Source organism: Neoarius graeffei, chromosome 9 (genome assembly GCF_027579695.1).
Source record: "Neoarius graeffei isolate fNeoGra1 chromosome 9, fNeoGra1.pri, whole genome shotgun sequence".
Classification (NCBI taxonomy): domain Eukaryota; kingdom Metazoa; phylum Chordata; class Actinopteri; order Siluriformes; family Ariidae; genus Neoarius; species Neoarius graeffei.
Genome location: NC_083577.1, coordinates 81804210 through 81830230, shown reverse-complemented (window position 1 = coordinate 81830230; position 26021 = coordinate 81804210).

Sequence of the window (26021 nt, the reverse complement as noted above, 5' to 3'; positions counted from 1 at the left end):
TTGAGATCGTATGACAAATCCTTCTTTCCCAGACTGTCGGGGTCGATTCCATTGCACATAGCAATCTTCTGAATATATCTAAAGCGAGCAGTGGCTTCTAGATTATGAGCGTACTCTGATAAGTTATCGCTAGTTGTTTGCACTATGGCAGTGGTTTTGGTTTGCTGGATCACCAGCTATTTCACTTCCGGTAAAACTGCTAAGAAAAGTCATGTGACTGAAACCCAAGAATTCTCACTGAGGGAAAATCTTGTGGGTGTAGTGGTTAGTACTGTTGCCTCACAACAAGAAGGTCCTGGGTTCGAGCCCAGTGGCCAGCGAAGGCCTTTCTGTGCGGAGTTTGCATGTTCTCCCCGTGTCCGCGTGGGTTTCCTCCGGGTGCTCCGGTTTCCCCCACAGTCCAAAGACATGCAGGTTAGGTTAACTGGTGACTCTAAATTGAGCGTAGGTGTGAATGTGAGTGTGAATGGTTGTCTGTGTCTATGTGTCAGCCCTGTGATGACCTGGCGACTTGTCCAGGGTGTACCCCACCTTTCGCCCATAGTCAACTGGATAGGCTCCAGCTTGCCTGCGACCCTGTAGAACAGGATAAGTGGCTACAGATAATGAATGGATGGATGGAAATCTCGTGGATTGCCACAAGGGTCGGTCTATACACCTTTACAAACAGTAACAGTAACCTTGAACAGTAAATGTAAATGAATTTTAAAATGTATTTTACGTCCTTTCTGTAACAGGACTTTAAAGACTGTTATACTTTTTTGTTCATCTTGAGGACCATTCGTTTTCCATTGTTTTTTTATTTTTATTAATAATTTATTTTCATTTTTTGAACAAACACAACATATTTCTATGGAAATACACTGGCGAAGATAAAATAATATGGCTGTACATGCTTTTCTTCATGTTTCTTCTTTTTTTTAACCTTAATTGCCTGGCTAAGATCATAAAAAAAGTCTATGCTTTTTTTTAATTTCAATTTTTTAAATTGAACAAATTTTTGGAGAAAATACAACCGGTGGAAATTCAGTGGCAAAGATATAAAAAAAAACAAACAACCAACCAACCAACCAACCAACCAAAAAAAAAAAAAAACCCACGTGCATTTGCATTTTTTTCTTTAAAAAAAATTAAGCACTTGTGGATACTGAATTGACTGGCTTTTTTCTCATCTCATCTCATCTCATCTCATCTCATCTCATTATCTGTAGCCTCTTTATCCTGTTCTACAGGGTCGCAGGCAAGCTGGAGCCTATCCCAGCTGACTACGGGTGAAAGGCGGGGTACACCCTGGACAAGTCGCCAGGTCATCACAGGGCTGACACATAGACACAGACAACCATTCACACTCACATTCACACCTACGCTCAATTTAGAGTCACCAGTTAACCTAACCTGCATGTCTTTGGACTGTGGGGGAAACCGGAGCACCCGGAGGAAACCCATGCGGACACGGGGAGAACATGCAAACTCCGCACAGAAAGGCCCTCGTCGGCCACGGGGTTCGAACTCGGACCTTCTTGCTGTGAGGCGACAGTGCTAACCACTACACCACCATGCTGCCCCCGGCTTTTTTCTCCCTTTTTGAAATTTTATTTTAAACATTTTTTAAAACATATTTTTTTTTTTAAACAAACTTCACCAGCTGCTATTACTACTCACAGGGTGACGTAAAACAAAGTGCCTGTATGGTTTTCTTTATTTCCCCATTTTTTCTTTTAAAATCATTTATTTTTTGTACATATATCACCAACTGCAATTGAAATTCATTTGCTGAAATAAAAAAAGTACACCGATCTATATATCTGTCTGCTCTCTCTCTCTCTCTCTCTCTCTCTCTCTCTCTGCCTGCACTGAGATGGTTAGAATACAGCAAGCTACCAAAAGATGGCAATGTTGGAGTGCTGAACTCCAAAGCCATATCTCTCTCTCTCCCTCTAACCCTGGACGGAGCGATCTGCCAGCCTCCTGTTCCTTTCTCCATCCATCCATTCTGCCCTGTGTTTCTTCTACTAACCTGCTGAGTTATTCTAGTCTCCAACTCCAGCAGCTTCATGACCAGGTTGAGGGTCAGTTAGTGATTTTTGGGGAGACAATATTCAAGAAAAATCTGGAACAAGAGAAAGAGATATGCTTATAATTGGTCCACCAGTCTGAGAAATAGACAAAATTTAAATTGTCTTGGAAATTTTTTTTTATTATTAATTTGAACCTGATCTTGTTCAAAGAGAAAAAAACAACATTAGGAATGCTTGCCCCGCCCCTAAGCATATACACCTTACACAAAAAAAAATCCACACATATTAAGTCTTGAAGTCTTTGTTATACATTTATGATGATTTTTTTTCCCAACGTTGCTCGTCAAATCTAGTTTCTCTCGCTCGTAGCTTCTTATCCGAACTATAATTTCACATTTTTCAACAGTATTCATTTGCACGAGCACTGAACATTTATCAAGAAACACAGCAACAACAATGACGATGACGGCACCTTGGACTCCTCCGAAATGTTTGACTTAAGTTCTTCTTCTGCTCTCCTCGCTTATTCGTGACGTGTAATTACTGCCGATAGGAAGACATTACCATGCATTTTTACAGCAGCCAAATGGACACACAGCAGGATAGCAATTCAGCTGCTATTACCACACTGAACTCCTCCAAAATACATCCCTCTTAATGGGTTATAGAGCCACATCCTGCAGGGAAAGGGTTAAACGAACACGGTCCATCTGCGATAAATTGCTGCTCTCGACTAAATTGCATCCTTCTGAACATCTTTGGAGAGGTGATGCGGTGAGAAAAGAAAGCCCCTGAAAAGTGGTGAAGATGTCACTTTTTTATTAATTGTCATGAAGTGCTCAGTTTAAGAAAGCTGGAAAAAATTACAGAGAAGCTTTAAGTTGGATCGCCACTGTTCCTTGGCGTGTGTGTGTGTGTGTGTGTGTGTGTGTGTAAAGCCACAGCTTTATTCTGCACGTTCACTTTGTAGTCGCTTCACTCAGTGGTAGTGTGAGTGTGTGTGTGTGTCGCACGTGGCTTCTTGCCTGCGAGCAGTTAACGTTGAGAGCACTCGGTGTTCTGGATGTTCCTGTGCATGTGTCACACAGCTGAGGTGCTGAATGTTGATTGGCTCACGTGTGAATGTGTTTTGTACGTCTTCTCTATCTTTCTGTGTTTTTGCGTGTGTGTGTGTGTGTGTGTGTGTGTGTGTGTGTGTGGACCCAGTTTCCATACCTGCTCTTCCTCGTTTTCTCTCTGATGCAACACACAGCGAAGATGTATGAGGCATTTTCACACTCCAGATGGAATTTCATGACTTGTAAACACACATAAAATAACGAGAAATCATCAGTGACGCTTTGTGTAAAATAAATGGCACATGCACCTGTGTAATAATCTCGGAAAGTCAGTGTTAATTCATCAGAAATTGAGTTAAAGTCATAAACGCTGCTTTGACTAATAATAATTTAAAAAAATACGAAAAGAAATCTATAATATACAAATATGATCGAATGCCATAATGTCATGATTGTTATTTATTATTATTATATATAGATATACAGGGTTAGTCAAAATTATGTTAACAGTAAATGGTAGAGACCATTTATTCACAAAACATACATCATATGTGCAAGATGATTAACAGGACGGTCTCAGCCTGTTCGCCATTGTGTTCAACCCATTATTTGAGAATAATAAAAATAAAAATAATAATAATAAAAATAATCCATTAGTGTTAACATAATATGTAAGGCTGACTGGTTGGTTCTATACCCACAGGCCTGAGATTTGCTGGTTGTCAAAATTTGGAAAGATTTTTATAATATTATTGATACTAATTTATGTGTCTTTTGCATGGGGTAAACTTTACGTACTTAATGCGCCGTATTAATACTGACATTTGTAGTTATTTAATGTTACTCATAGAGTAAATAATGCCAGCAACGTAAAGGAAACAATATAAATTGGGAGCAAAATTGAAATTGATATATATGTTTTCAGTGAAATCCCATAGAAAACTTTTAATCCTTCTATCTCCTTTCATGTCATGCTGAATTTTTGAACAGACTGAAAAGACCGGGTGTGTACAATGGGGTAGAACAAGACAGGGCTGTTTCACTGGGGCAGGTCATCATGGCTGTGTGTGTATGAGAGAGAGAGAGAGAGAGCATGAGCGAGTGAGTGAGAGTCAGGTGGCCTCCAGCCTCAGGCAGACATTGTTTATTGCGTATTGTATTGCTCGGCCCGGCACACTCAAATAAAACAATAGCGTCTAGGGACAGTTCATTCTAAACATTGTTCTACTAGATAGATAAAAAAAGAGGTGCTTGTATTCTGAAGTATCGACAATCCATTTATTTTCTTCTGATTTTATATATGGGATTTAATATTGCATTGCATCGTCTACGTTTTCTACTTTTGAAATCTGCAATACAATCATTTTTTTCCAAGACGATGGACTGTTTCTGATTGGTCGATATTTCTGAGCGTCTCTTTTTCCAGATCAAGATTTTAGTGTTGACTTAATCAACAGACGCCATGTTTAAAATAATATCTGTGATTTATAACATCTGTGCTTTCAAATTCCAGCGATTGGGAGTCTCTCATCTACCCCCCCCCCCTCGCTCTCTTGCTCTCTGACTAAACCTAATCCCACAGTTCCTCCTCTACCTCTCTCTTATGCCAGTCACATTTTCTAATTAGCTCTCCCCATGGAGGAAGAAGATGGATTATATTTTAATATCTTGGGCCTAAAATTAGTTTATATTTTAGCAAGTTAGCACTTTGCCGAAGCTGATTTACTCTTGAAGCTGGAAAAATCCGTGAGCTCGCAATTAATCATTGCTCTGCGCTTTCTCTTTAAGGAGGAGGAAGGGAAACAAGAGAAATGAAAAAGAGAGGTGAGGGAAGGAAAAAAAAAGGAAAAGGAAAAACGGCAGATCAATGTGAGACTCTGTGATAGTGATAGTGTAAACACACAATTCAGATTGTTCAGAAATCAGCAGTCAGGTATTGTGCTGAGTGTGACAGTCTGCTCGTGTGATTGTCCTCGACACTCTCGTTATTAATTACTGCCTACATCTTCAACAAAGCATATCCATCCGAGACTAATTATTGACACCGTATGCTTAAACGTATCCTGTGTGTGTGTTTGAAACGCTTTGCCTTTGCATATAACCCCCCCCCCCCGCCCGTGAATTCTTTCAGGTGCTACAAACTAGCCCTGGTGGGTTTTTTTGCTTCCAGTCAGCCAGGAGCCAGTGGGCCGTTATCCGATTAGAGCCTTACACACACCCATCCATCACTCCTGGGGGTCTGCTGGAATATGCCGATCATGGCAGGCATGATGATACAAGACGCTGAGGGGCCACGGCTACTACATGCACAAACAACACTATACACTGCTTTCTTATTCACTGAAAGGGCTAAATACTATTAGCCCGGGTTCGGAAAGCTCGACACAGACTTAACAGGGCCAATACTTTACTGACAACACTGCTTCTGATCTGGTGAATCATAAACCTTTCACAATTTTCTGTTTCTTTTTAAGTCACGCCATTGAGCTAAAGGTCACAGATTGTTTCATTACCAATGACCTGTCATTTTGCAAGAATTGGGAAGATAAAGAAAGGACACGTTTTGACTAAGAATATGATCTTAAGGAACTTGGAAGTGGGGCAGCATGGTGGTGTAGTGGTTAGCACTGTCGCCTCACAGCAAGAAGGTTCTGGGTTCGAGCCCAGTGGCTGACAGCGCCCTCTCTGTGTGGAGTTTGTATGTTCTCCCGTGTCTGTGTGGGTTTCCTCTGGGTGCTCTGGTTTCCCCCACAGTCCAAAAACATGCAGGTTAGGTTAATTGGTGGCTCTAAATTGACTGTGAGTGTGAATGTTTGTTTGTCTCTGTGTTGGCCCTGCGATGACCTGGCAACTTGTCCAGAGTGTACCCCACCTCTTGCCCACAGTCAGCTGGGATAGGCTCTAGCTTGCCTGTGACCCTGCCCAGGATAAGTGGTTATGGATGATGGATGGATGGATGGAACTTGGTAGCATGATGGTGCAGCAGGTCGCCTTGCTGACTTACAGATCCAGTTCTTGAGCTTGGGTTATTGTCTGTGTAAAGTTTTGTACATTCTCCACATATCCATGTGGGTTTCTTCAGGGTTCTCTGGTTTCCTCCTACCTCTAAAAACATCAAGACAAAGTCCCTCCCACAGCAGGATCTGGTCTTCCCAGGCAGTCTTGAGGCACATGGGTGTGGTGCCGATCTCAGTTTCTATTGCCCACAAACTCTTCATCTCATCTCATTATCTCTAGCTGCTTTATCCTGTTCTACAGGGTCACAGGCAAGCTGGAGCCTATCCCAGCTGACTACGGGCGAAAGGCGGGGTACACCCTGGACAAGTCGCCAAGTCATCACAGGGCTGACACATAGACACAGACAACCATTCACACTCACACCTACAGTCAATTTAGAGTCGCCAGTTAACCTAACCTGCATGTCTTTGGACTGTGGGGGAAACTGGAGCACCCGGAGGAAACCCACGTGGACATGGGGAGAACATGCAAACTCCACACAGAAAGGCCCTCACCGGCCACGGGGCTCAAACCCGGACCTTCTTGCTGTGAGGCAACAGCGCTAACCACTACACCAACATGCCGCTCCCCATGGCCTCTTGCCTATTATATAGTTAGGGTTACAGTGGGGGGCTGGTCCTCTGGTAACTATGAGAGTTTGACTCCCTACACACATCTGTATTGCAGCATGCCTTGCCAGATGGCAGAAGGTACCATTTTTACGATGGTCTTTGGTATGACCCAACTGTGAGTAAAACTCATGAGCTCCTGGTCAAGAGGCAGACACACTAACCACTAGGCCAGCTCATGGTCAAACCTCCAAAAACAGACCAGTAGGTAAACTGGCTGTGCTAAATTGCCCCAAGGGTGAAGAAGTGTCTGAAATGTGCCCTGTGATGGAAATGTGTCCTATCCAAGTTATAGCCCTGTGTTCCTGTGATCCAGCATGACCCTGATCCTGAAGATGAATGATTGAATATGAATAACTTGACAAAACTTGATGAAAAAATGGTTGAGCTTGCCTGAAACACCATAGTAAAGAAAATACAGTACAACTATCATCAGAATTGAAGTTCAAGTAAAACAAACAAACAAACAAACAAACAAACAAACAAACAAACAAACCCAGAGTTGCCCAAAACATAGCAACAAAGAGGAGCCCTGAGGAGAAACCATCACTTCCTGTGTGTGGTCCAAATAAATCTGACAGTCATGTGATCTCCTAAGAAAAGAAGATAAGCTATATAGAGCTGACTGTACCATTGATGTAGGGATGTGAATAAACAGTGATCATGAAAAACCCCACATGGTCAAGATCTAGTCCACGGATGCGAGGTCATATGACATGATTCCCTGCTTGTTCTTTCTGAAAAATAGCCTCAATGAGGCTTGTAGCTCATACCGGCCATGGTTGTTGTGTGTGAGTTTGAAATCGAATCAATCCTGTGGGAGGAGTAGCAATTTTTGAGAAATTGCATATGACCCCTGTGTACCCGCATCCCTGGCAGGTGGTGCCACCTGGTGAACAATTCTTGTTGGAATATGTCTTTAGAGTCTTCTGGGTGAGTTTCAGTGAAAACATCCTAGCAGTTTATGAACAGTAGTGTTTGGTCACCCAAAATTCTCAAAAGTCCATAAAATGTTAAATATGACAGATGACACCACACTGTTGACAACTTTTATACATACCAACCTGGGGAACATTTTATGTGAGTTTGATCAAAATCCGATCAATCCTGTAGGAGGAGTAGAGATTTTTGTAAATTGTGGATGGATGACAACGATGGACAGACGACGCATGATTGCATAAGCTCATCTAGCCTGGCCTACGACTGGATGAGCTAAAATCCAGTCACATATTTTTAGTTGTAGTGAATCCAGAGCTATCACACACAGAAGCAATTTACAGTCATCAACCCACTGACCAGCATGGATTTGAACAGTCAGAAAAAACTGGAAGAACATGTGCAACTCCAGGATTGAAGGATTGAACCAGGGACTCTGGAGCTGTAAGGTGTCAATGCTACCTGCTGAACCACCACACTACCTCATCTGGAAATTGCAGTCAGGAATAAAGGTGATAGGAGAAAGAGAGAACAATAAGCTACTGACAGGTTAAAGGATCCAGCCTATTTTCCATCCTAACTTTTAGGCCCTGGTCACACTACAGCTCACGGTGGGTTTGGGAATATTTGGCAATGAAAAATTGGTGGCATTGCCAATAATTGTATGATACATGGCGAATGTTCTCCAAGCTTAGCAAGGTGTTTTTTGGTGTGTCTCCACCTCATGAGTAGCCAAAAACATCACAAAGAACTTCAATGCATGCATTGAAATTTGGTGGCGATGTTTCCATTGGGGGCGACATGGTGGTGTAGGGGTTAGCACTGTCACCTCACAGCAAGAAGGTTCTGCATTCAAGCCCAGTGGCCAATGGGGGCCTTTCTGTGTGGAGTTTGCATGTTCTCCCCATGTCTGTGTGGGTTTCCTCTGGGTGCTCCGGTTTCCCCCACAGTCCAAAAACATGCAGGTTAGGCTAATTGGTGGCTCCAAATTGACCATAGGTGTGAGTGTGAATGGTTGTTTGTCTCTATGTGTCAGCCCTGTGATGATTTGAAGACTTGTCCATGGTGTACCCCACCTCTCACTCATTGTCAGCTGGGATAGGATCCAGTTTGCCGTGACCATGCACAGGATAAGCGATTATAGATAATGGATGGATGGATGGATGGATGGATGGATGGATGGATTATCCATCAGCATCACCAGAAAGCAAATCCCACCTGACTTCAGGTGAGAGGTGAGGTTCACTCTGGACAGGCTGCCAATCCACCACAGGGACAACACAGGGACAAACAACCATTATAGATAATTTGGAGTCGAGTAGCCAGTTGACCTAACCTTTGGACTGTGGGAGGAAACCAGAGCACCTGGAGAAAACCCATGCAGGAGAACATGCAAACTCCACACAGAAAGGCCCCAGTCTGCCTGAAGGTTCAAACCCAGAACTTTCTTGCTGTGAGGTCACAGTGCTAACCACTGCACTGCCCTAATTTCACAATACTTTTTGAAGTTCTTTGTATGTGATACATGTCGTAGAAAGAGATTCATTCATCTTCAGTAACCATGTTATCTTGCTCAAGGTCACAGTGGATCCGATGCCTAAACACTGGGTGAAATGCAAGAATTCACCCTGGATGGGATGCCAACACATTCACATGCTCATTCACACCCAAAGGGAACTCAAGATCACCAATCCACTTCCAGGCATGTTTTAGAAAGACTGGAGGAAACCCAAGAACCCAGAAGAAACCCACATGGGAAACTCCACACAGACTGTTGGAGAGTACTCCTGGCTTCCAGCTGAAAGGAACTGTAGATGTACCACGACTTGCTGATCAACAGGAGTGTTATGGTTCATCTTTGAGACACTTTGGAAACATTTGGAAGTACCATGTGATGATGTCTCGACTTCGTCAAAGTCAAGTCCAAAGGAAATCCGAAGGAAAGATCTTCTGGGATGTTTTTTAATATATCACCAGAAATATATATGAATGGGTTGTATGTCACTTGAGGAAAGTTTTGCACTTCACTGGACACTTTCAAACACTGTCCTGGCATAGGTCCTCACTGATCTGACTGCTAATACCGAGACTACCTCTCTGGCACCCGTTCTCCATCCACCAGGAATCAGGGGGATTTCTGTTTCTGTACGCTGTTCTTTCTCTGTCTTTCCTTTTTCCCTCTCTCTTCTCTCCCTGAGCGGCAAGGCCAGTCTCGTGTGTGTGTGTGTGTGTGTGTGTGTGTGTTGGCCTCTGGGTGAGGGTGGAGGTGTGTCGGGTCTCTGTGCCGCTCCAGCTTCATTAATCATCAGCGGCAGGCTTAGTGGTGACCGCCCCCCACTTTCCCCTCCTCCTCTTTCTCTTCTCCTCCTCCTTCTTCTCCTCCTCCTCCTCCTCCTCCTCTTCCCCGTCCATAGTCCCCTGGATTACCCCGGTCTGCTGCTGAAATGTCAGCCCAAATCTGAGTCTTGATGCAGATAATCATTTCAATAATATTTCTCCATTTGTGGCCCCTGTGCCAGGGGAATAGCGCTTGCTCCTCTGTCAGGTAGCGGCAGGCTGCAGTTGGTGAAGGGAGGGTGAAGCTTGACTCAGAGCCAGATGGCTTAGTCCTGCTCTCAGCATATGTTCAACAAGCTCATGCGCTAACACAGTTTTTATTAATTTGAGCATGAGAGAGATGCATATAGTGTATTTCCCTGACTTCCTCGACCACCACATCCACTCCTTCTTCCCATAATCCCCCAGAAGATCCTGTAGGTAAAGGAGTGTGCCAGGGAGGATGAGAGCCAGTGGGAATCGATGCGGCTGGAGTGGGCTTAAGTCACTTTATATGATGCTTATTACAAATGTCAAGTCACCCGACATGTACGCGAGAGTAGCGGAGTGGAGTTTGGTTTGAAAATCAACACACCTGGTTTATATGGATGATTATTAAATGTGAACTAATGGCTCCCAGAACGCTTCTGCATCCAGATTTGAATATTAAATATTTGTTGGTTGGGTGATTATTACCAAGTGAGTTAATTGGCCAGAAAAAAAAAAAGCGTATAGAGTCAGAAAAAAGTACATCTGGGGGTTACTTTATTTACTTGCTTTACATGGATAAACCATGTTGTGGAATTTAATTTGTTTCAAGATGAACTTTTTTCTGTCCTCCATTTGCTGTGGTCAACATGATCCAAGAGAACACCTTCTTCTTCTTCTTCTTCTTCTTCTTCTTCTTCTTCTTCTTCTTCTTCTTCTTCTTCCTGTGACTTGTGCTTTTCAGACGAGGGTGGGAGAAGGAGGCGGTAAAATGTCAATAGAGATAGTGAGTGAGAGAGGGAAGGCTTGGCTAATTAGCACCCATTTAGATTTTATGATAGCTGGGAGATGGGCTGCACTGACAGAGAGCAGTCTAGTTACATATTGTTGCAGCCTGAGGGAACCGTAGGAAAATGCAGATTTATTGGACCTATCATACCAGCATATTTCATTTGCCATTATGAGGTGCTGTGCCCGATGTTGCCCAGTTATTTATTGCAGATGAAATTGGGAAGAGCTCTGAGGAGCACCGAGGTGTCTGATCTATTTTATATTAACTATTTGAGATACGCAGGAAACCGATTCTGGACGATAAATAGACATATATGTTTATTTATTTATTTATCGGACATATTTTTAATTCATCAATTTAATTAATTAATTTATTTTTTGTTTCAGGATCATTTCATTTCAAGCCTGGACGATTTGTCCTTAATGAGCTTACGTATAAGCGACTAAACAATTTTCTAAACAATTACTGGAATGTTAGTTTTACTACATCTTTAGTTAAAAAGTTATGAAACATTTCCCCCGCTCAACCTGTAATATCAGAAGTGAAAGCTTTCTGTGTTCAGTTGTAAATAATTAAATCTGTTTATTAGAAAAAATGAACAAACAAACAATGGAAGAGCTAGACAGGGAAATATATATCAAATACACTGTACAGTTTTTGTTTTAAATTTAAATGATTTAAATGCCTTGCAGTAATGTTGATATTATGTAAAATGACTACTGGGATTTATACTTTCCCCCCAAAAAAAGCTATGAAATAAATAAAATTATGTATGTATTTATTAGGAATGTGCATTTACAAGTTCTATTATTATTATTATTATTATTATTATTATTATTATTATTATTTATTATTATTATTATTATTATTATTATTATTAATAATGGTTTGTATTATTTTGTTATTGTTTTTAAGCTTTTTTTTAGATGCAATTTGGCCTTTTTGGAAGATTCATTGTAAATATACTAGGTTAAGTTTTAGATTTTGATATTTTGGATTGTAATTTTGATATAGTCCAATAGGTTATGCTGGTTGCCCTATTGGAGAGGTTTTGTATGCATTCTGAAGCTAAATAAACTACATAATAATAATAATAATAATAATAATAATAATAATAATAATAATAATAATAATAATATTTTTTTTTTACTTACCCACCACTGCTCTCCACCACAATAAGAACTTTCTCAGCAATAAAAATATATCTATAGAATATATCTGAAATAGTAAATATACATTCAAAAATATATTTAAAATGTCTTTAAAAAAACTTTTTTTTTTTTGACCGAGGCCCCAAAGAAAGGTTTCTAAAAACAACTACAAAAGGCAGGAACATACTCAATAAAGGAAAAAAAAAGAAAAAGGAGACAGAAAAGAAAAAAGGAAATAAACACATGCTAAATATATGTATAGATGTGAAAAGATAAACAGATTCAGTTCTGACTTCCTCACATTTAGGTAAGTTCTGCAAAACATAATCTTGATCATGGAGTCCTTTAAGACAGTCGATGTCGTATGCACGATCCATGTTGAATCAGACATCACACACTTCCATGCCATGGATAAAAATAAAAAATAAAAAAGTCAGTGGATCAGAAAACATGATAACAGATTTGATCCAAGATCAATTCAGAGTTTCAGGCAAATATACAGTATCCAACTGACAGCAGTGTCAGTATGAGATCTGATCTTTCCTTGTGTAAATATTTACATCACATAGCTCCTCGATGATGCGTACGTTATTGCTTTTCTTATCAGGCAAAAAGAAAGGAAGAAAGAGGTGTTTGTTTTTACAACTGATCCAAAATGACTTACATGTCGCTCTATCCAGGATGGATGAGCTGTGCATAGTGTTCTAGTACTTTCCTCTGATGTATTTTACAATGAAATAAAAGACAAAAAGCCAAAAAGAGCAGAAGACATAACTGGTGTTGGTCGTCTCTTTATTTTAAAACCTCTTCCTGTCATTTTCCCTTACACACACACACGCGTACACACACTCCTGTGTTCTGCTCATGTGTGTTTGGTAATATTTGTTTACTACATCCTTTAAACCCTTGGATGTTGGTATTTATCCTATTTACACATCAATATTACTCGGCCATAAGGACCAAAGGAGTGGCATTTAGGTGCTTGTACGTGCTGGTATTAAAAATGTACTCGGAGTGTGTGGGGAGTGTGTTAAGGGAATAGCCGGAGCTCTGGACTCCTATTACCCAGAATAAAAGTGTCAGCCACCTTAATTACATTCATGCCTAACCTGCGTTGCTTTTACTGCCTGCTCTATTGCAGTGGCAGCACTGGGAAACTTTCCATCATGCTGTGTAAAAAAAAAAAAAAGTGTGTATCAGAGCGGTGGTGTGAATACGGCAAGAGCCATGGCTGATTTCTTTGCAGAGATTTCATTATCGGGATTCTGATTGACTGACTGCTTATTGGCTTCTGTATTTTTTGCTGGATGTATTCATGTCATAATGATTCGATTTTTTTTTAAAGAACACTAGGTGTACAATTCTTTTTATTCATCTTCCCTCAACAACAGTTAGGCATATATTTGTGATGAGTTAGCCAAAATATGTTTGCTTAAATAAAAAAAAAAAGGACTTCTATCATAATGTTTCATTATAACATGGTTATAATCCTGACATCAGTTCATGCTGTGATTGTATCACGGCTTAAGTGTGTTTCATGTGTTTTGTCATTTTGTCCTGACAAAATAATAAAGCTGATTTGCTTTATTTCTGGGTCACAGTGCTATTTTCATAAATACTGGCTATAAAAAAATTATATATATATACACACACACACACACACACACACAGAGTGTGTATATATATATATATATAATTACTATGCATGTATATCTTCTCGAATCTGATGATAACCTTGAGTCTGTTTACGATACTGCATTTGCATTTCATATTGACATAAAAAATTCTTTCTTATCACAGCTTCTTTACTCTAAAGCTGTGAAGCAGTACAGCCGTAAATGTCCTCTCATGATTTTGAGCTCAGTCAGCAATTTGTTAAACAGTTTTGAATTGAATAATGCATTTCATTATACTGTATATGAAAGGAGAATTAACATTTTTTGAAAAGTTTTGTTTTATTAAACTTTCAACAAATAAAATAAGAAACTAAATTCTGGTGAGGGTCACACAACAGAGCTGGGCCACGATTAAAGTGTGCCCTATATAGAAACATTATATACATAATATAAAATAACTTAATTAATATAACTTATTATCATCATCCAGGATGCATTTTCGATGGAATAAAAATGTGTTCTATTCCCTTCTAACGGGTTTATTGATGGTATGCAATATTGCTATCATAACGCTTATCCTCCGTATTACGCCACTCTCCCCAATGGAGAATGAGCGTGCAATATTGTCATGACAACATAACGTCACACGTCAGAGCTCATGCAACGATCCAATGACAAAACTTTTCTGCTACACATGCCCCGAATCATTTCTTTGTTCGCAGGGAAAGAGAAAAGATGTGGCTAATCCAGTACTACTGCTTGGATTAAGCACTAAATAAATAAACTGAAAACTGAAACTAAAGACACGCTGAACATCTGAAAGGCTACCAAAACTTCATTATATATTCTTCACGCATATTTACAAGAGAAAAACATACCAACGGACATCAAAAAGCTGGAAAAGAGACACGTCGGAGATGTAAAACTTCTGTGCTAGTGAGTGACTGTGACAGTTTGTAAACAAACATGGCTGTGAGGTTTGCTTCATTAAAAACAGAAGATTTAGAGAGAATTTTGGCTGCCGAGTCGCTCCGTTGTGTGTAGCTGTCAGTGTTGATTTTAAAAGTAAATTACACAGAGAAAATAATAATAATAATAATATTCGGCTTGACTGCGGTAGCATTGGCCCTTGCTAACACTACACCAGCTAGAAGGTAACTAGACTGCCATGCTAACAGCACCGAGTCACGGGTAAACTCACATTGGCCTTCACTAACACTACGACTGAATGCTACACCGGCTGGAAGGTAACCGCACTGCCATGCTAACAGCACCGAGTCATGAGTAACCTAGCACTGGCCTTTGACAATGCTGATATGAAAAGAGTGTTTATGCATAATAATAGTCATAATAATAATATTGGCTGGCTTTTTTTCATGGTCTATCAGATATATTCCATTCAGCTACTCATCTTCGACTCATTCAATATCATGCTAGGCTAGCTGAGTGGAATATATCTAATAGACCACTCAACGCCATAAGCATATATATATATATATATATATATATATATATATATATATATATATATATATATATATATATATATATATGGTATACTGACAGGCAGCATGGTGCTGCAGTGGTTAGCACTGTAGTCTCACAGCAAGAAGGTTCTGGGTTCGAACCCCGTGGCCAACAGGGGCCTTTCTGTGTGGAGTTTGCATGTTCTCCCCGTGTCTGTGTGGGTTTCCTCCGGGTGCTCCGGTTTCCCCCACAGTCCAAAGACATGCAGGTTAGGTTAACTGGTGACTCTAAATTGACCGTAGGTGTGAATGTGAGTGTGAATGGTTGTCTATGTGTCAGCCCTGTGATGACCTGGCGACTTGTCCAGGGTGTACCCCGCCTTTCGCCCGTAGTCAGCTGGGATAGACTCCAGCTTGCCCGTGACCCTGCACAGGATAAGTGGGTATTAGATTAGATTAGATTAGATTAGATTAGATTAGATTAGATTAGATTAGATTAGATAGAACTTTATTGATCCCTTTGGGAGGGTTCCCTCAGGGAAATTAAGATTTCAGCAGCATCATTACAGATAAACAGAGAAAAAAGAAGAAAGAAACAGAGAAAAACTTCTATATAAATTAAAATAAATTAAGTATTTACATATACAAATATAAAAAAATAAAATATGGGGAGGGCGGCACGGTGGTGTAGTGGTTAGCGCTGTCGCCTCACAGCAAGAAGGTCCTGGGTTCGAGCCCCGTGGCCGGCGAGGGCCTTTCTGTGTGGAGTTTGCATGTTCTCCCCGTGTCCGCGTGGGTTTCCTCCGGGTGCTCCGGTTTCCCCCACAGTCCAAAGACATGCAGGTTAGGTTAACTGGTGACTCTAAATTGACCGTAGGTGTGAATGTGAGTGTGAATGGTTGTCTGTGTCAGCCCTGTGATGACCTGGCGACTTGTCCAGGGTGTACCCCGCCTTTCGCCCGTAGTCAGCTGGGATAGGCTCCAGCTTGCCTGCGACCCTGTAGAGGGATAAAGCGGCTAGAGATAATGAGATGAGATGAGATATGGGGAAGAGAGGAAGGGGGAGAGAGAGGAGGGAAAAAGGGGGGCAGCAGGAGAGATATTGCACTTTATATTGCACATTATATTGTACATTGTCCGGTATTGCTTATTGTTAGACTAGGCTACTGCTCCTTCCCATCCTCTGTCCTCCTGTTACCCGTCCTCTCCCCCTGAAAGGAGTTGTACAGTCTGATGGCGTGAGGGACAAAGGAGTTTTTGAGTCTGTTCGTCCTGCACTTGGGAAGGAGCATTCAGTCACTGAACAGGCTCCTCTGGTTGCTGATGACGGTGTGCAGAGGGTGACTGGCATCGTCCATGATGTTCAATAGTTTGTCCATAGATCTCTTCTCTGCCACCGTCACCAGAGAGATGGATAGTGTATGTCACCATCACCAGGGTATGGATAATGGATGGATGGACATATACTCACATACACATATACACCCTAGAGGCAGCTATTAAACACATATATATGCAGTATATATAAATTAATACCTAGATATTAATACAAGAACGTAAAGGAACAGGAAGATTATTCCAGAGCTGAGGTGATTGATTAAAATAGCTAGTTTGAAAAAGTTTAGTACGGCATGGAAGAATTAGCAAGTCTAAGGCAGAGCTGTTACGAGTCGTATGAACTGGAACCTTAGGTTTAATAAATTCATTTACAGGGAAATCGAAGTGACCTCATTGAAGTCGATGAGACAAGCATCATATGCGGCATACAACAAGGGTTTATGTCTCACGCAGCATTTAAACCAGTGTTTCAATCCACAAAATGTGCATCTCTTGCATTTAAATCCATACAAATGTGTCAACTTTGACTTTCATTGCACTGTGAACCTTGATTCATGATTTACTATATCATGATGCCATGATATGATTCTGCAACCTGCATACATTTTAAGAAATCCCTCTGCTGTAAATACAACAAGAAATATTTCTCGGACACTACTGTATGCCTGTGCACAAGTTTTCTTTACATTTAGATTTTTTTTCTTAACATTAAGAAAATTATCTGTACTGTTACACACGGTGAAAAACACGAGATGCCGCAGGAGCTTGCGTTCATCCAGCAGGCTTTGAGTTCAACACGTGTCTGACTCCATCTTAAGAATCTAGTCATTTGTTTCACATATTTTTGTAGCCAGTTCCAGGAAATCCGCTGCTCTCGTGGTTGTGGCCTCTTGTCGTGGCCTGCGATCATACTAGTGTAGTAGGATTTGCTAGGATTTTCACCGTTACAACAAAAAAACAACAGCATTTTCGAGCTGAGTGGAGGAGAAAACACTAACAGGTTTTTCTTCAGGTCCTTCATCCTTCATGCCAGAAAATATCATGAGATTGAACCTACAGCACTTAAAATATCAGTTTATTGGAGATTCACGTATATTGTGCCATCGTCTTTGGAGATTGTTATCTGCGGAGATCAGCTGAGACAGATGATGGATTAATATCAGCCACAATTTTATTAATCTTATTAAGGTTTACGTCTTGGCTGATATCGATTTGGTGGAAGCCAATAAAAATAGGAAAAAAAAAGTATTTCTGAGATATAAATGAAAAATTGTCATTTTTTTCTCAAAAGGAAATATGTTTTCAAATAAATAAAAAAAAAAAAACCCAAATTATAATAATTTATAGAAAGGTGAAAACAGTAAAATCCTTTTGGTTTTATTACTTGGACGATATCGACAAAATCTCAACTTTGTCTCTCGATCGTTGCTCTTGTGTAGGTCTGAATGTTGCACCTCTTCATCTGTAATGTTTAACGTGATACAGTCTGTGAGGAAAGGGTGGAGCGGGAAGAGGTCAGCATCCACTCCCCTCTCCCACACAGTCTCCTCAGCCAAGGATGGATGCTTTAACCGAAGACAATCTTGACCTACGGAGCGATCAGAGTGCCACCGATGCGCTCCTGTTTATTCCTGGATATGGATCAGCGCTCGGAATATGTCTACATCCTCTCAGGCAATTTCACACAGTGGAGGAGAGCGTGGGCGGCACAACAAGAGCCATCCCTCACTCTGCTCGTGCTCATCTTCTGTCCAGTGACGCACACACACACACACACACACACACACACACACACACACACACACACACACACATATGCTCATGCATGGAGTACAGGAACCAGTAGTGTAGCGACACAAATCTACAGTTGACGAGAGGAGGACAACGGACTCGGTCAGTCAGGAAATCTTTGAATTTTCCATTTCTTGGCCCAGCTCAGAGGTTAGCATCCATCACATACCTTCTTGACCTCCATCTTGATTTTAAACTTATTTCTTTTGTGCAAAAATCTTCAGCTGTATTTATATATTTTTCCAATAGTGCCAACTGGACTACATAACCAGGATGAAGACATGTTTTTGAAGCCCCCATGTGTGATCATGTCACACCCTGAACCCTGCTAAAAATAAAAGATTCTTCCTGAGAGTGAAGGCAAATGCACTCATGTGAATTATCCATACCGTAATTAATTTGTTTTAATGGCTTTGATCATGACAACCACGTTTGCCATAAACACTATTTATGACGGGCATTATGCTTTTCTCTGTGCATACCCCTGATATACCTGCGACCAGCCGTCTCCTGCAGATAAATGCTACATGCTTTTGCCACTCTAATTAGAAAAAGAGTGGAAAAGTGGAGCTGAGCTATCCTCTGCTCTCACTTTCCACACCGTGTGTCCTCTCTCAGTCGTGTGCTGCAATCAAACTTCACTTACTGATCTCACGCTTCAAACCAGAGCTGCTCCTGTCGCGAAAATATTCCAACTTCATGCCCAATTGATCAAATTACTCCATGTTTGCTTTCTCATTCTTTCTTGCTTTGTGCAGTAGTCCGTTTTTGCCACACAGTTAATTAACATTCATGGTTTTAATTAAAGTTATAGACCATGGAAACCTCACACCACTTTGTCTTCGCAGACAAACTCGCACCGTCGTGGTGCTCTCCGTTTATACCTCTTTAACACAATGGAAGATTTCACCATCAGGCCCAAGGCGAAGACAATTATAGGATGTTAATATGGGTGATAGGCTGACCTTCAGCTGCCGTTCATAGGTGTGACCCACTCATAAGGACCCAACGTGTTCCAAGTCTCAGATGGTGCACAAGGTCCCTTTTTCAGTCGAGGGAACTTTATAAGGAGTGATATGAAAGCGACGGGGGCCACGGGGATACCGCTCAGGAGTGTCTCATGCTCTTCAGAGAGGAACAGCGCTCTGTTTGCTTTGATTCTGTTCAGGCCACTGCTGCAGCACAAGGGTCGGAGATTGCACACCATCACTCCTTTGTCAGTAATCACTCCCAAGATCTTACACACACATACACACACTTTTTGGTGTTATGAGGTTATATCTGCTTGATTCCAACTGCAGGACATAAGTTCAAGGTCCAATATATGTGAAGCTCCATGTCATGGACTGGCCTTTAAAGAAATCAAGGCTGGGTTCTCTGAACATCTGTTTTGAAGCTTATATATATATATATATATATATATATATATATATATATATATATATATATATATATATATATATATATATATTCAAAAGTTTGTACACCCCAACTCATTCATAGGTTTTTCTGTATTTTGATGATTTCCTACATTGTAGAACAACACTGAAGACATCAGAACTATGAAATCACATATGGAACATGTTTGTAATAATGCGGTAAGCAAAAAAAAAAAGGTTTCAAAAAAACAAAATGTTTCACATTTTAGATTCTTCATTCTTGCACACTATTGCCATTATCTTTCATGAGGTAGTCACCTGGAATGCTTTTCAATTAACAGATGTGTCTCGTCAAAAGTTAATGAGTGCAATTTCTTACCTTCTTAATGTGTTTGAGATCAAACATACATCCATCCATCCATTATCTGTAACCGCTTATCCTCTGCAGGGTCATGGGCAAGCTGGAGCCTATCCCAGTTGCCTATGGGCGAGAGGCGGGGTACACCCTGGACAAGTCTCCAGATCATCGCAGGGTTGACACAGAGACAAACAACCATTCACACTCACACCTACGGTCAATTTAGAGTCACCAATTAACCTAACCTGCATGTCTTTGGACCATGGGGGAAACTGGCGCACCTGGAGGAAACCCACACAGACACAAGAAGAACATGTAAACACCACACAGAAAGGCCTCTGTCAACCACTGGGCTTGAACCCAGAACCTTCTTGCTGTGAGGCAACAGTGCTAACCACTACACCACCCACCGGGCTGAGATCAAACATCCATCCAACCATCCATCCATCCATTATCTGTAGCCACTTATCCTGTACAGGGTTTCAGGCAAGCTGGAGCCTATCCCAGCTGACTATAGGCGAGAGGCGGGGTACACCCTGGACAAGTCGCCAGGTCATGAGGTCAAACAGTAAATAGTAAATAATAAAAATACAATAAATAGCCCTATTCAATAGCACAACTGTAGTAATCCATACATATTACAGTGGTGCTTGAAAGTTTGTGAACCCTTTAGAATTTTCCATATTTCTGCATAAATATGACCTAAAACATCATCAGATTTTCACACAAGTCCTAAAAGTAGATAAAGAGAACCCAGTTAAACAAATGAGACAAAAATATTGTACTTGCTCATTTATTTATTGAGGAAAATGATCCAATATTACATATCTGTGAGTGGCAAAAGTATGTGAATCTTTGCTTTCAATATCTAGTGTGACCCCCTTGTGCAGCAATAACTGCAACTAAACATTTCCAGTAACTGTTGATCAGTCCTGCACACTGGCTTGGAGGAATTTTAGCCCATTCCTCCATACAGAACAGCTTCAACTCTGGGATGTTGGTGGGTTTCTTCACATGAACTGCTCGCTTCAGGTCCTTCCACAACATTTCGATTAGATTAAGGTCAGGACTTTGACTTGGCCATTCCAAAACATTAACTTTATTCTTCTTTAACCATTCTTTGGTAGAACGACTTGTGTGCTTAGGGTTGTTGTCTTACTGCATGACCCACCTTCTCTTGAGATTCAGTTCATGGACAGATGTCCTGACATTTTCCTTTAGAATTCACCGATATAAGTCAGAATTCATTGTTCCATCAATGATGGCAAGCTGTCCTGGCCCAGATGCAGCAAAACAGACCCAAACCTTGATACTACCACCACCACGTTTCACAGATGGGATAAGGTTCTTATGCTGGAATGCAGTGTTTTCCTTTCTTCAAACATAATGCTTCTCATTTAAACCGAAAAGTTCTATTTTGGTCTCATCCATCCACAAAACATTTTTCCAATAGCCTTCTGGCTTGTCCATGTGATCTTTCGCAAACTGCAGACAAGCAGCAATGTTCTTTTTGGAGAGCAGTGGTTTTCTCCTTGCAGCTCTGCTATGCACACTATTGTTGTTCAGTGTTCTCCTGATGGTGGACTCATGAACATTAACATTAGCCAATGTGAGAGAGGCCTTCAGTTGCTTAAAAGTTATCCTGAAGTCCTTTGTGACCTTGCCGACTATTACACGCCTTGCTCTTGGAGTGATCTTTGTTGGTCGACCACTCCTGGGGAGGGTAACAATGGTCTTGAATTTCCTCCATTTGTACACAATCTGTCTGACTGTGGATTGGTGGAGTCCAAACTCTTTAGAGATGGTTTTGTAAGCTTTTCCAGCCTGATGAGCATCAACAACGCTTTTTCTGAGGTCCTCAGAAATCTCCTTTGTTTGTGCTATGATACACTTCCACAAACACATGTTGTGAAGATCAGGCTTTGATAGCTCCCTGTTCTTTAAATAAAACAGGGTGCCCACTCACACCTGCTTTTCATCCCATTGATTGAAAACACCTGATTCTAATCTCTCTCATCTCATCTCATTATCTCTAGCCGCTTTATCCTTCTACAGGGTCGCAGGCAAGCTGGAGCCTATCCCAGCTGACTACGGGCGAAAGGCGGGGTACACCCTGGACAAGTCGCCAGGTCATCACAGGGCTGAACACATAGACACAGACAACCATTCACACTCACATCTATGGTCAATTTAGAGTCACCAGTTAACCTAACCTGCATGTCTTTGGACTGTGGGGGAAACCGGAGCACCCGGAGGAAACCCACGCAGACACGGGGAGAACATGCAAACTCCACACAGAAAGGCCCTCGCCGGCCCCGGGGCTCGAACCCAGGACCTTCTTGCTGTGAGGCGACAGCGCTAACCACTACACCACCGTGCCGCCCCCTGATTCTAATTTCACCTTCAAATTAACTGCTAATCCTAGAGGTTCACATACTTTTGCCACTCACAGATATGTAATATTGGATCATTTTCCTCAATAAATAAATGAGCAAGTATCATATTTTTGTCTCATTTGTTTAACTGGGTTCTCTTTATCTACTTTTAGGACTTGTGTGAAAATCTAATGATGTTTTAGGTCATATTTATGCAGAAATATAGAAAATTCTAAAGGGTTCACAAACTTTCAAGCACCACTGTATGTCAAGAACCCCTCAACTAAGTAAAGAGAAACAACATCCATCATTACTTGAATTTTTAATTGCTAAAAATAAAGAAAAAAACACTGAATTAAATGCTTTGTCCAAACACACACAGATTATATCACTAATATGACTGACAGGGGGCGGCACGGTGGTGTAGTGGTTAGCGCTGTCGCCTCACAGCAAGAAGGTCCTGGGTTCGAGCCCCGGGGCCGGCGAGGGCCTTTCTGTGTGGAGTTTGCATGTTCTCCCCGTGTCCGCGTGCGTTTCCTCCGGGTGCTCCGGTTTCCCCCACAGTCCAAAGACATGCAGGTTAGGTTAACTGGTGACTCTAAATTGACCGTAGGTGTGAATGTGAGTCTGAATGGTTGTCTGTGTCTATGTGTCAGCCCTGTGATGACCTGGCGACTTGTCCAGGGTGTACCCCGCCTTTCGCCCGTAGTCAGCTGGGATAGGCTCCAGCTTGCCTGCGACCCTGTAGAAGGATAAAGCGGCTAGAGATAATGAGATGAGATGAGATGAGATGACTGACAGGTAAAGTGAATAACACTGATTATCTCATTATAATGGTACGTATCAAGGGGTGGGATACTGTATATTAGGTATTAGGCAGCAAGCCAAGAGAACAGTCAGTTCTCAAAGTTGATGTGTTGGAAGCAAGAAAAATGGGCAAGCGTAAGGATCTGAGCAACTTTGACAAGCGCCACATTGTGACGGTGAGATACCTGGGTCTGAGCAGCTACAAAATGACACATCTTGGGGGGTATTCCCGGTATGCAGTGGTTAGTACCTACCAAAAGTGGTCCAAGAATCTAAAGGACAACCGGTGAACCAGCAATGGGGTCATGGGTGGCCGAGTCTCACTGTTGTATGTGGGGAGTGAAGGATCACCCATCTGGTCCAATCCCACAGGAGAGCTACTGTAGCACAAATTGCTGAAAAAGTTAATGCTGGCTATGATAGAAAGGTGTCAGAACATAGAGTGTATGGAGCTCACTAGCCCATTCAAAGTGTCCATGCTGATCCCTGTCCACCACCAAAAGTGCCTCCAACAGTCATATGAGCATTCAAAGTGGTCCATGGAGGAATGAAAAAGGGGCTTGTGTCATGTTTCTTTTACATCATGTGAATGTTCATGTGTGTGTGTGCATCACTTACCTGGGAAAGAGATGGCACCAGGATGCACTATGGGAAGAAGGCAAGCCAGTGGAGACCCTGTGATGCTCTGGGCAATGTTCTGCTGGGAAACCTTGGGCCCTGAATAGTTTAAGGAACATGGCAAAGAGTTCAAGGTGTTGACTTGGCCTCCAAATTCCCCAGATCTCAATCCGATTGAGCATCTCTGGGATGTTCTGGACAAACAAGTCTGATCCATGAAGGCCCCGCCTCGCACCTTACAGGATTTAAAGGATCTGTTGCTAATGTCTTGGTGCCAGATACCACAGCACACCTTCAGAGGTCTTAATAACCCTAATCCATAACTATGTCATTGCTTGTTTACCTCAATGCATTATGGGTGCTACCCGAGGTCAGCTACGCTATATTGTTTACTTTCGGCTTTGTTAAACACTGCATTGTTCTGTCTAAGCAGTTTTAACCATGCCGCCTAAAGTGAAATGCTGTTTGCCTTACTGTGTCTCCAGAACAAAGAGAACACCTACCGTAATTTGAGCTTTTATCAGCTGCCAGTTGAGGAGAAGAAAGAAATGGATAAGTTTAATCTGCAATGAAAAAACGAAAACCTTCAAACTGATTTGAAATGGACAAGTGTTTGTAGCTTACATTTCTCTGATGGGAAAAAGACAGACTTAAACTGTGACCCAGCAATATTTCCATGGTCTACCAAATGGCCTTCAGTTATAGATGATTATAAAAATTAACACTGTTCATTGTCTGAAACTAGCGATATTCCAAAGCCTATAAAACAAAGAAGCATTCTTCGGCCTTTGCTTTTCAACACACTGAAGCACTCGGCAGCCGAACGAGCCCGTCGGACCGATAAAACTCCCAAACCACCAAGGGTTCTCTTTGGGGTATGTATAATGTTCAGTGTACCTCACTAACAGCATTTATTGAAGTAAATTCATTTATACTGAACATGACATGACAGATCAGCAGGTTTCCAAAGATTTTTTTTGTAGTGTTTCCTGATATCAAGTTTTATTTAACTAATCATTAATTTATAAATGTTTTGATAAGACATTCTGAGATTTGATGTTGTTGTTGTACAGTGTGATAGACTTGGTCTAGACTCTTACCTTCTCACCAAGCTTGATTTGGATTCCAATTTTCCTGCTGTAAACCCTCGGCACGTTATCCACCTCTTTAAATCACCAATTACATTGTCTTTCATGACAGAGCCCGGCAAAATTGCTCCTCTCACAATGCTCTGACGTAAAATTAATCTAACATCCACTATATTGCACAGCTATCAATCCCAACTATCCCCCATAACACATTGCGATAAATAAGTCAAGTTTATTTTTATAGCGCTTTTAACAATAGACATTGCCGCAAAGCAGCTTTACAGAATTTTAATGACTTTAACATGAGCTAATTTTATCCCTAATCTATCCCTAATGAGCAAGCCTGTGGCGACGGTGGCAAGGAAAAACTCCCTCAGACGACATGAGCAAGAAACCTCGAGAGGAACCAGACTCAAAAGGGAACCCATCCTCATCTGGGTGATAACAGACAACGTGATTATAACATTTTTAACAGTTTTAACATGAAGTCTGTTTTGTTGAAGTTATAAACTGTTCATTGACGGAAACTTGAGTGCAAAACTATTCATGACAACTGCAGTCCTAAAGTTAACAAGTTAACTGTAGTCCTCAGCCATAAAAGCATTACTGTAAGTGTCCAGAGCATCTTCAAAGTGCAACTTTCAACTGTCCACATGGGGCCGTCCTCTACAGGATCGATGTGATGAGACTCCAACCAGACGTAGGGCATCAGGATGGATCAGACAGATCTGAGGAGCAAAAGAGTTCAGAATCTCAATCTCAGGATCGACATGTAACTCAGAAGGACAGACAGAGTGGGGGGAGAGAAAAAGAGAAAGAGAGAGAAAACACAGGTTGTTAGGTATGCCCAATGTCACCTGATAAGTAGGAACAATATACATTTTGCTCTGAGTACAAGCAGGGACTCCAGCAAAACTAACTATGAGAGCATAACTAAAAGGGGAGAGCTGGAAGGTAACACAGGCATGAGGGAGCCCCGGGACATAAAGCAGCAGCCACTACACCGTCAACAAACTCGAGTGAGCAAGAGAGTGGGGGACTGATAGCATCCATACATCCCAGTTTACAAGTGATGACATA